Raw genomic sequence first — 12,237 nt, forward strand, 5'->3', positions numbered from 1 at the left:
TGGGATATGAACTCAGAATTTTGACTTCGTTTCTTGGCAGTTTACATCTCAGTTTACATTTACATTTCAGAGTTTATATTTCTTAGAGTTTGCGTCACGCAAATCAGTTTTTTTTCAGCATGGAAAACAAAACAAATGAATTTTTTTCTCTCTCGAATTGCAAGATATAAAGTCAGAATTCAGACTTTCTTACAATTTTGAGTTTCTGTTTTATAACTGTTTGTTTTTTATTTTTGTTTTTTTTATACACAGAATAAAAAATAAAAAACAGTCATTACCATCCTGTGGTGAAAACAAGCTTTCATAAAACATTGAATAAGCAGAAAAAGAAAAACCGGACCATCAAGCCGGGTTTGTAGTGAGTAGTTCAAATGTCAGGATGAAGCATGTGGTCTCTGTCAGTGATATGTAGTCAGAGAGCGGTGTCACATGGGCCGTCTGTCTCACATACCGTGGAGATGAGAGACATCTGTCACTGTGCCGTTAAACACATGGTCATCCACTGGGCCTTTCTGTCTGTCCTCTGCTCACACATCACTTAGCTCACATGATTCCATTTGATTTGGGAAATGGTTCTACATAACGTTGAATGTGTGCATATGAAAGCAGTGGTGCTGCAAGGCAGTTATTTTTCTCAGATGAAGACACAGACCTTTGAGTGATTCGCCATCGCTGCCTTGGCAACATAACATCCACTGAGGAGCATGTTTATTGTCGAGGAACACAAACGCATTGGGAATTATAATGTATTTATAATGCTTTGATTCTACTGTTAGGTTTTTCTGCAAATTAAAGACTTTATATAAAACTGTACATTATACACTCATACACACCCACACATACATATACATTATATATACATATATATATATATATATACAATATACATTAGGGATGTGCACGGATAGTCGAACATTCGAATATTCGTTCTGCTCTAATTATTCGATAAATAAAAATGATATTCGAATTTCGCAAAAAAAAAAAAAAAAAAAAAGTTCACAATAAAACCTAATTTGGTCACTTTCTGTGATTCTCGACGGCATATTTGAAGGTGTATGCAAGCAAAAAATAATTAATGAATGATTAAGGGGCCATTCACATATCGCGCCTAATAAGGCGTGGAAAAGGCTATGCGCGCCGCTTTCTCCTTCTTTCCAAAGCGCTCGCTCCTGAGGCGACGCGTTCTCTCCATGAAGACGGAAATTTCAGCAAAGTATAAATGGATTTGCAGCACAAAAAAAATCGCTTCAGTAGCTCTGCTACTAAATTTATTTCAAAATGGCAATCCATATACAGCTATGATCAGCTGTTCCTTCATCTTGGCTGAGCTTTCAACGTTGTTACGGGAAAGGATGAAGCTGAATGTTTAGTTCTTGTCACATGACCTGTGGTGCGCTTGTAGCATTCTGAAAGTTGAGATGTTTTTAACTCGATGCTGTGCGGACGCGCCTGGAAAAAACGGGACCGTGTCGCACCGCGTCGCACCGCGTGCGCATCGCGACCGCGTCGCTTCCATTATGAGCGCGCATACCGCGCGCCTACATTGGAAATAACGAACTTGAGCATGCAAAAGACGCGATATGTGAACGCCCCTAAAAGAACTGCGGTCTTCTACAGTACTTCAAGTATGCCGTGGAGAATCACAGAAAGTGATCCAAGAACATTGTTGCGGCATCTCTCAAGCAACGAATAAACGCCGCTAACTTGGAGAATGCAGTGAATGCTCGCGTCTGCCCTTGACCCTCGGCACAAACATCTCAGGTTTCTCGATGAAAACATGAGAGAAGTAAGAAAAAAAAACTTTTGAACATTATCAGAACATTTTCCTTGATGCGAGTGGTGCGGATGCAGTCATCACGATGAAGAATATTCAATGCCCACTCGTCGGAAAAGGCTGAGCCAGTACTCCAGCGATGATTACAGAGAGTCCAGCCGAGACGAGTGGGAACAGTTCTTGCTGGAACCATGTATTCCACCTGATGAGGATCCCATTCAGTGGTAAACGAAAGCACGAAGCGCTTCACAAAACTGATTCGCTTAGCACACCGTTATTTGTGAGTCCCGACAACGTCTGTGCCGTCAGAGCGCGTTTTCTCCACGGCCGGCCTTATTGTTAACAGACTAAGGAGCCGACTTTCCCCCAATCATGTTTACATGCCCGTATTTCTTAACAAGAACATTTGAAACAATAGAAAAAAAGCAAAAAAGATTTGCTGACAGTTTAAAAGTTAAGTGTAAGCTACATTCTGTACAATAGCCTAATTGCTGCAGGCTGCTTTACGTTTTTTCTTTGTTCACTTTTTTTTTTTTTTGCTTTTAATCTGTACTTTTGTTTGTTTGCATGCATTGTTAAAGGTTTTCAGCTACAAAACACGATGTGTAATGTTCAAGCTTATTGTAAGCTTGTTCAAAATGATGAAAACAAATGTTGCTGAAAAATAACGTCTGACTCATTAAACTTCATTTAAATAAACAAATATTCGAATATTCGTTTTTTGTGAGCTCAAATATTCGAATGTGATATTTGTGGAAAACGCCCATCCCTAATATACATAATATATATATATATATATAGTCACAAAACTTATCATTTCCACATGTTTTTAAGCCTTGCCAATTTAAAGATTCAAGAGACTTTAAAGCATTCAAGCACGAGTGTTGTCATTGTACCAAATTTTCAGTATTCGGTACCGATACCAGTGAAAATCCATGGTTCTCGGTGCCAATTTCGCTACCAAAGCAAAACACAAAAATATGCTTATTAAAATAAAAAATAAAACCAATGCCATTTTTTATACTTATTTACAATTGTTATACTTATTAACAAAAGTTTTTCTACAAGTAATATAATTATGAAAAACAGTAAACAAGTTTCACCCACATTTAATTTGTCTTTATTGAAATTTAAACATTTTATTTATTTGCTATTAAAATTTAAACATGGAATAAATATTGTGTGATTTATTTCTTTTAAAAATAAAGTTTTATACATTTTTTCAACAGTAGTAGCAGTATCACACTCATTCTACTAAATAATAGTAATATTTCTAGCACAATGCCTTTATGTAAAAAAATTTATTTTGACGGGCTACTTTTATTTTGACACTGGTTTTACTCAAATGAAACGGTAAAATTCTTGTGAAGTGACGCAGAACAGTTCTGGTGATGTTGTTTATGTCCTCATTGAGACGGCAGATGCTGAAGTTACTGCAAGCGTCACGCGCTTCAGTCTATGTAGTAAACAAACCTGCCATTCATTCATTCACACAGAGAACATGCAGGATTTATATTTCAACCAATTTTTGCGGCTTAACATTTACACATACTGGTCTATAGGGAGATTTGATTTGATTAATTTATGCTGACTTTGACAAATTCCGTGACTGTCCATATTAAAATGTAAGTTTCATTTTCATGACTGGATTTTGAGATTCAGTCCGCATTTTCTGCTTCGCGGAAATCATAGCGCTGTACGCATCAAGAACCGGGTTGACCGGGTCCTCGGTACCACCGGTACTTAAAGAAACATGGTACCATCACATTTTATTTTTTTAATACTGAGTTGGTACCGAAGTACCGGGTCTTTTGACAACACTAGTGTGCAGTGTTCAGTGCACACACATAGCAGTAAAAAAGCTGAGCTTTCCTTTGCATCCTCCTGCACCTGAGCGAACAAATACACCTTGCCAGTTTAAACATGCAAGCAAAAAAAGAAGCGAAAGAACCCAATTCAGCACCAACAAGTTATGTTCTTTGTGCACGCAGAGAACCGCGTCTCACAGCCCTAGAACACCAAATTGAGTTTTTCCTCTTCTTGCGTTTAAAAGGACAAATACATTCAAAACAATGTCAAAATTATGAGTATCCTCAAAAATCTGTTGGTTGAGCTTTAAGTTAGGGATGCACCGGTTGACCGGCCATAAATCGGAACCAGCCGGTTTTTGCTTCAATTACGCAATCGGACGGTTTTTGGTCTTTTTTTCGGCCGGTTTTTCCGGAAGTGCGCCCACGTGCACATACTACATTGTAATCGTTCGCCATCATGTCATTTGTGTGGAAGTATTTCAAAATCTTTGTGCAGGACACGGGCAGCCGTCCAGCACTGGAAATGCAGAGCTTCATGTCTGAGGCACAGATAACAGGAAGCGATCAGCCATGGGTGTACTGGCGCACAAATAAGAGTCCCTTTTCTGCGCACACTAAAGCTGCTCGAGCGTACTGTATCTGTCCCTGCACACGAGTAGACCGTGAAGAGATGTTCAGATCAACTTCTCACGTGTTGGATGAGAAACGAAACGGACTAAACTGTGACAAACCTGAAATGTTTTTTTTGTTTTTTTTGTAAAGTAGAACTTGCATACACGTTTGAAAAGCCAGAAGTAAACGTCAGTTCTGCATTAGGATGATTATTTTTTATTTTACCTTAAAATTACATACTCAAAAAAAGTGTTTCATTCATCCAATTAAACCATTTTAGGGTAATGATTCACATCTATATTTTTTTACTCGACAATAATTATTTATTTTTCATTGGCTCAAGTAAAAAAAATATAGATGTGAATCATTACCCTATTTTGTTTTTTTTAATTGGATGAATGAAACACTTTGCATCTTTGTTTTATTCGCACCAACATTATTTGATTTTAACATTTTGGAATAATGTATTTATATAGCATACTTTTATTTGGTCTCACTGGTAAAGACCTATTTTTTATTTAAAACAAAATTTTAAAATTAAAACAAATTCTGAATGCTGATTAAAAAACCTCTTATTGAATGTGTGTTGATTGTGTTGTTTGGACTGTAGAACTATGCAGTTGTTGCCTTTAATTTCACATGGTTACAGTTAATCTTTTCATTTAAGGCCAGTTCTCTGTAGTTTCAACACAATTCAAAAACAAAAGCTAAATGCTGATGTTTGTATTGAATGTAGGCTACTTACTGTGCAGTTACTGCTGTTAATTTCAGACTGTCACGGTTATTGTTTTCAATAGTCAAAATCAGTTTGGCCTATTAAATATCAAATAAACATCTTGTTTATGCACACTTTCCTTCTATCTTGTTTGTTGCTTAAAGATTAAAAAAATCGGAAATCGGTATCGGAATCGGCCAGTTTGCTTGTAAAAAATCGGCCATGAAAAATTATGATCGTGCATTCCTACTTTAAGTGAACATAAACAGTTGAGAAAGAAATTGGATGCATGTCATATTGGATGCATTGTCTGTTAAAGTGTCTGTGCCTACTTTACTAGTTGCTGTCATTGTCCTTAATGTTAATCCAAGAAAATAAAAGAGAGAAAATCATACTACTCTTGACTGAATTACTTTGTAGTTTTAACAAGAGCTAATCTATATTTAATTTATACAGTGAAGACTATGCAATGACATTTTACATTTGATTATTCGGTTTCTGTACCTGAACACCTACACAATTTCAAACTGTGACCATGGAGCGCCCAGCAGTGTCGCAGGTTTCACTCTCCTAGTCGTCGTGTACGTGTGATGCTCTTCTCTATTAATGTGTATTCTGCTCATGCTCACCAGAAAAGGGAAAACACGCAGACAGGAAATTTCTATGCAGTATACTTGTTCCTGTTTGCAATAGCGCTGCTGTGCTGTAACATGGCAACGCCGGTAAAATGACGCTACCCTGTTGTTCACCGCTAGCTGCTCACATGCTTTGATAATAATAGCTTTGTAGGACTATACATTATTTGGATAATTAGTCAAAAAAAATAATATATATATATATATATATATATATATATATATATATATATATATATATATATATATATATATATATATATATATATATGATTCTGTTGCATAGAACTGAATAAAAAAATAATATACTGATATTTAATATTAATATATTTTCTGTTCAATTTTATTGTGTTACTTCCAATAAAATTGTGGTTATTTTATTGTCTTGGGGTTTTTTTTAATTCACTATCATTACAAAATGACTTTATATTATTTAATACATTTTTTTATCATTATTACAAAGCATTTTCGATTTCAGTTTTCGGCCAAGTGCATCCAGAATTTTCGGTTTCATCCAATAATTTTCATTTCGGTGCATCTCTTACATACACACATATACACATCAAAAGTTTGGGATTGTTACCATTTTTTATTTACTTTTAAAGGATGTCTCTTATGCTCGCCAAGGCTACATTTATTTGATCAAAATTACAGAAATATTCCAAAATATTTACATTAACATTTTAAATAACAGTTTTCTATTTATTTATTTTTTTTTCACATGTAATTTATTTCCTGTGATGCAAAGCAGAATTTTTAGGACTCTTTCATTAACATTCATTTGAGATATACATTTTTTGCATCATAAATTTTTAACATCACTTTTGGTCAATTTAATGAACCCTTGCTGAATAAAAATATTTCTTTCTTTCTTTCTTTCTTTTTTAACTTGCCACAAACTTTTAAATGATAACACATCATGGTTTTCACATTAATATTAAAGCAGCAAAAACATTAATCACTGATTGGAAAATCTGAAGGAGTAATATATATGATTATTATTGTTATTATATTGAATAAAAAAAGTTATTTTAAATTGTAGTAATATTTCACAATATTACTGTTATTATATATATTTTTAATCTTTTTATTTATATTTTATTTTTTTTATGTACAAAACATTATTATGTGTGTTTACATACACACACACGCTGAAACATTAGTATGCATTTATGAGAGCTGAACTCACTGCTGTCAGTAAGTAACAGTATATCCACCTCTGGGGTGAAGGCATAAGGTGGTGCTACAATTAGTTATCTTAGTGTTTTCTTTGTAAGCAACTCTGTGAATTTGAGCAATGAATTAATCAATGAATCGTTCTCACTACACTGAGAGTGAAAAATGTAACCATGCAGATTTCACTAATGTTCAAGTTGTGTTTGGTTTGACAGTGTCTTCTGTGAGCTGAGCTTCATACCTCACTACACTACAGACAACAGAAAACAGTCTGCTTTTTTTCCCCAAATGTGACTACAACTTTAAAGAATGACTATGAGCCAATAACATTCGACCACAGGTTATGACTGAGCATTTTTACTGGCTGACTTACTAAATGAACACTCCCCCTTCACTAAACAGCTCATTTTGAGTCTGAACAAGCACTTATTGAGACTCTTAGTCGTTCCAGGTAGCTGGATAAACAACAGCATACTTTGTTATCATAATAAGGGAAAATTATAATACTTGTTTCTATCATGAACGACTGAATCGCTTGAATGCATGATTCAATGACTTGCTTATTACACAGAGAAAGACGGTCACGTGACGCCACCTACTGGCGTAACAACAAACTGCAGAAAGACTCACTGAATAAACAGTCGAAGATGTTTTAGGCGGATTTAAATGATTCGAGTCAGAATCACTAGCTACTACAATCAAACACATGATCACCAAAACATATCCAACAAGATTCAGAGCCATCACAAATGCGATAAAACTTAGTAAGGCAGCTATGATGCATTCCTACAATGAGAGACGAACAAATCATCTAATTACATCTCATGTAACACACAAACAACGTCCGTTTTTTCTATGTTATCTTTGTTTAAAACCTAATCTGTCACAAAGATTGGCGTGTATCTTTACAGGTTTTGTGTCATGCAGTGAAGCAGAGCTCAGCAAACGGCCTTTAACTGGCTAACACACTGTAGCATGCTAGCCACAAATCCAAATCTGCATATATTGTGTTGTATCTTCCGATAAAACGACAAATTTGCTGAATAACGAAACGGATGTGTAGAATAAATAAAAACACGGAGGTGTGCATCGTTGCCACTCATCCTACCTGTGTCCACAAAAGCTTTTTATTCCAGAGAGGCTTGACATAATAGCACTGAACATTAGCCAGCAACAGCGCTGCTGTAAACACAAACCAAACCCCGCCCGCACTGCGCATGCGCCGCGCTCTTCGGAAATCTTCGGTACGGACTCGAATACTAGCGTACTGCTTCCTGCGCAGTGTGCACTACATTCTACATACTGATAGAGCATGCTGACAAAGTTGTGAAATAGAAACACTTCAAACAGTAATATGCTATAGGCATACTGTTGTCGTTAAATCATTATGTTGCATGTTTACCTGAAAAGAGTGTTTGTCTGTTTATCGTTTCATAAATAAACACAATTTCATATTTTCAAGGCAGCGGCTATTTACACTAAGTGCAAATAGCAATGGATTCTGTTTACACTAAGTGAAAATAGCAGTAATTTATTCTTATTTTTTATGATGTGCAGTTTAAACTAAGTGCAAATAGCAATATATTTTATGTTAAAATAGCAAGATTTTCTGCTACTTATACTACTTATTTCAAACAGTGGCAATTATCTGAACCTCAGTATTGTAGTACATTATAAAGCAGTACGTAATAATAAGGTATTGAGTGTAAATTATCATTTTAATTAGAAGTAGAGTAGGCTATGTTCAATAGAGTTTACTGTTGTTCAGCTGAATAAATGTCTTTCTGAAAAAAAATGTGAAAATGATATAAGATCTTCATACAGTGCGTGTCATTCTAAAGCCTGCAAGTCCCTCACTGCCTTGTCTTGATCTGGGTTAAATTCAATATGACTAAGGTCTATTGTACAATATAAAGAAAATCTGATATCTGAGGTACATATTTCTTAATATTGTATTGAAAGTGTGCAAAAATAGTAACATAATAGAAATTACAACCATCACAGGCTGTAATGTTAAAACTTGGCTTGGACCAATTCTCCTTCCTCTTTAAGAGAAGTTTCTCTTGCCATTTGTTTGGTTTCACGACTTAGGAAACTTTTATTTTACTTGCATAATCAGGGTTTTTCATTACTATTGGCCTTACATTGTAAAATGATTTTAAGATGTAAATAAAAGAAAGATTATTGCAGTTTTTATAAGAAAAAACCCTTCACTTTCTACTTCAAAATGTTGTTTAATTTAATGTTAATTGCTAATATATGTCAAATTGACAAGCAATTTCTGAGTGAAAATTGTTCACAAATATCTGTCAGTGTACATTACAAACATAAAAGGATCTATTTTAAAGTTTAGAGCATCGTGACACCTTCTCATTTTCACATCACACATAATAACAATACATTTCAGTGAGTTGGACTTAAATCTTTACATGACAATTTCAGGTTCTTTAGTTTGTCCAGCTGAGGATATTACAGTCAAGTAGGTCTGCATCATGCCGTACCACCGTACACCAGCAGATGTCCTGCTTATTCATAAAACTGCATCTTGTTGGTATAAGAAATAGGCTGAACACTCAAGTGACTTTGTAACTGTGTTTTATTATCTTGGCATGCAACTACATGTCATGACCTTTAGATTCATCTCAAAAGCTTGCCCTACATATCAGAGCCAAGCTTAGGCAAGATTCAAGAGCAATAACAAACAAAAAAAAACGGTAAGAATTGACTGTGCGTTGGCTACATTTCTATATATTCTTTCTTGCATTGCCACAAGCAAAAGGGAAATCTTTGCCCGGTGGTATTTAAAAAGAAACAAATGCAATATAAATAATTTCTACTATTATTTCATCAAAAGATATTCCTGACTTTTAGAATCTTTCACTCTGTGACCTTAAATAGCCTCATATATCTGATTATATGTCATAAAAATGTGCAGTATGTCCATCTAATGATGGCTCTGGTTATATAAAATGACGGATGCCCATCTTCTATTCATTTACAATTGAATCGAACAATAGATTTGCAAATAAAATGTCTAATACAGACGTAAAAATATCCAACACATCAGTCCGTTTTCTTGCAATTGCACACGGGACATAAACAAGCATTATCACAACCAAACACGTCTTGCCCCATTATTACGGCTAAGCAAATTTTTAAAATTTAAATGCAAACAAAACTGACATTTCCAAGGGAAAGAACACTAAATAACTATGGATATAAAACAATAACAATCATAATCCTGATATTAATCCATAAGAGCAGAAAGTAAGTGCTATAGGAGGTGAGTAAAATGCAAGATACAGTGCAGGACCCTCACAGCACTGGGGTGTTGTGTGACACAACTACATAATCATACTTCCTTTGCCAAAGAACCTCTTTGCCAAAGGCAACATGCATGATACAGGGCTGAGCTGGGCAGATAAATGAGTCAAACGTGTATTAATAAGGCTTTGTTGCATCGCAATGGGCGATAAAAAAAAAGGAAAAGGCCATTTTATACCTAGCGAGAAAATGAAAAAGGAAACTTGTATTGTTACCAACCCAGTGCCATTTTTAAAACTCTCATATCGAACAAACAGAATATAAACCAAAATTGAAGGCAACATTCTTTACATGTACACTAAATCAACAAGATGTTATGCGTAAACACGCAAGGACACATCCATTAAAAATAAACAAATTTCTGTATATAGTTTGAAAAGCATTTACTCCACATTTCTCATTTCAGTGGAAAAATACTAATACCACATAAGTAAAACTGTGATTAACAGTCTTAAGTGATAATGCATTCATAATTTGTTCAGGCTTAAGACAATATGCACATCCATACACTAATACAAACGTATACAGACACTTAACTGGTCCAGGCAACACATATAACAAAAGACAAATCAGTTACTGGAGAAAAATATAAAACAAAAAACAATCCTGTCATAAATTAGATACTGAAATGCTATTTTTAATAAGAGAGTTTTTCTATGCGCTGTTACAGAGTTTTCATCTCCTTTGAGGAACACTACAGTGCACAAATCTTTATTAAAACATACACAGTTTTGGAGTTATTGTGATTATTTTTCCTCTGTTTGCTGTCAAGCAGGAAATAATCCTCAAAAACATGTGATGGTTTGTAAATACTGTGGGGTTGATTGTACTTTCAAAATGCTGACCAAACAATTAAAAACTGATATAAATTATCTCAACAACAACTTCATGGAAGTTAGCAATGGTTTGTAATAAAATAAGAGAAAACAAGAATTTTGGAAAATAAAGAACCCTAAAACTGTCTAATCATCTGTATTCTTCAAACTGAAACTACAAGAATAAACAACAGCAAAAACAAAAACCGAAGTGACCTTTTGACTATTGTAAACAACAGACAGGAACCGTCACTGTATTAGACGTTTCATACACAATTAACAATTCCACATCCCCAAAAAAGACTGAACTGTTTAATTCTGTTGTGCTGTCTGTTGCTTATAGCTATTAAAGATACAGTTCACCAGAAAATGACCAAAATTCTGTTGTAGTACATTTATTCATGGTCTTGGTCTTGTCATGGATTCAGGCTTGATTCTCTTGTGGGCTTGGCGTTGATACAGACTCAACTGTCTTCTGGTCTCTGTTTTGACTAGGATTCAGCCTTCTTCTCATCTTCATCTTGACTAGGATTCAGCCTTTTTCTCGTCTTTGTCTTGACTACAATTCTGCCTTTTTCTGGTCTCTGTCTTGACTCAGCCTGGGCCCGCTTCTGGTCTTGGTGTTGATTCAGACTCTGCACTGATTTGACTGGTCTTCTGGTCTCTGTTTTGACTAGGATTCAGCCTCCTTCTGGTCTCTGTCTTGTGTCGGACTCTTCCCTCTTCTGGTCTCTGTCCTCACTCAGACTCAACCCTCTTCTGGTCTCTGTCTTGACTCAGACTCAACCCTCTTCTGGTCTCTGTCTTGTGTTGGACTCTTCCCTCTTCTGGTCTCTGTCCTCACTCAGACTCAACCCTCTTCTGGTCTCTGTCTTGACTCAGACTCAACCCTCTTCTGGTCTGTCTTGACTCAGACTCAACCCTATTCTGGTCTCTGTCTTGACTCAGACTCAACCCTCTTCTGGTATCTGTCCTCACTCAGACTCAACCCTCTTCTGGTCTCTGTCCTCAATCAGACTCAACCCTCTTCTGGTTCCTGTCTTCACTCAGACTCAACCCTCTTCTGGTCTCTGTCTTGACTCAGACTCAACCCACTTCTGGTCTTTGTCTTGAGTTGGACTCGGCCCTCTTGTCGTCTCTGTCTTGACTAGGATTCAGCCATCTTCTGGTCTCTGTCCTCACTCAGACTCAACCCTCTTCTGGTCTCTGTCTTCACTCAGACTCAACCCTCTTCTGGTCTCTGTCTTGACTCAGACTCAACCCACTTCTGGTCTTTGTCTTGAGTTGGACTCGGCCCTCCTGTCATCTCTGTCTTGACTAGGATTCAGCCTTCTTCTGGTTTCTGTCCTTACTCAGACTCAACCCCCTTCTGGTC

At 35.9% G+C, this 12,237-nt stretch overlaps 1 protein-coding gene and 1 long non-coding RNA gene across 3 annotated transcripts in view; both read right to left on the reverse strand.

Annotated features, from left to right (window-relative positions):
- Window positions 1–7,869, reverse strand: part of LOC132132967 (rab GTPase-activating protein 1-like) — a 78,330-nt gene extending 70,461 nt beyond the window's left edge. For both annotated transcript variants that reach the window (XM_059545598.1, XM_059545597.1), the window contains exon 1: window positions 7,832–7,869. The gene's annotated coding sequence lies outside the window, so the exon portion shown is untranslated. The remainder of the gene's footprint in view (window positions 1–7,831) is intronic.
- Window positions 7,870–11,461: 3,592 nt separating this feature from the next.
- On the reverse strand, window positions 11,462–12,155 carry LOC132132413 (uncharacterized). The gene is made up of 2 exons (XR_009429033.1): window positions 11,886–12,155; window positions 11,462–11,547 (listed from the first exon to the last, which is right to left on the reverse strand). It is a non-coding gene; the product is annotated as an uncharacterized LOC132132413 (long non-coding RNA).
- Window positions 12,156–12,237: the final 82 nt, after the last annotated feature.

Source organism: Carassius carassius, chromosome 49 (assembly GCF_963082965.1).
Source record: "Carassius carassius chromosome 49, fCarCar2.1, whole genome shotgun sequence".
Taxonomy (NCBI): Eukaryota; Metazoa; Chordata; class Actinopteri; order Cypriniformes; family Cyprinidae; genus Carassius; species Carassius carassius.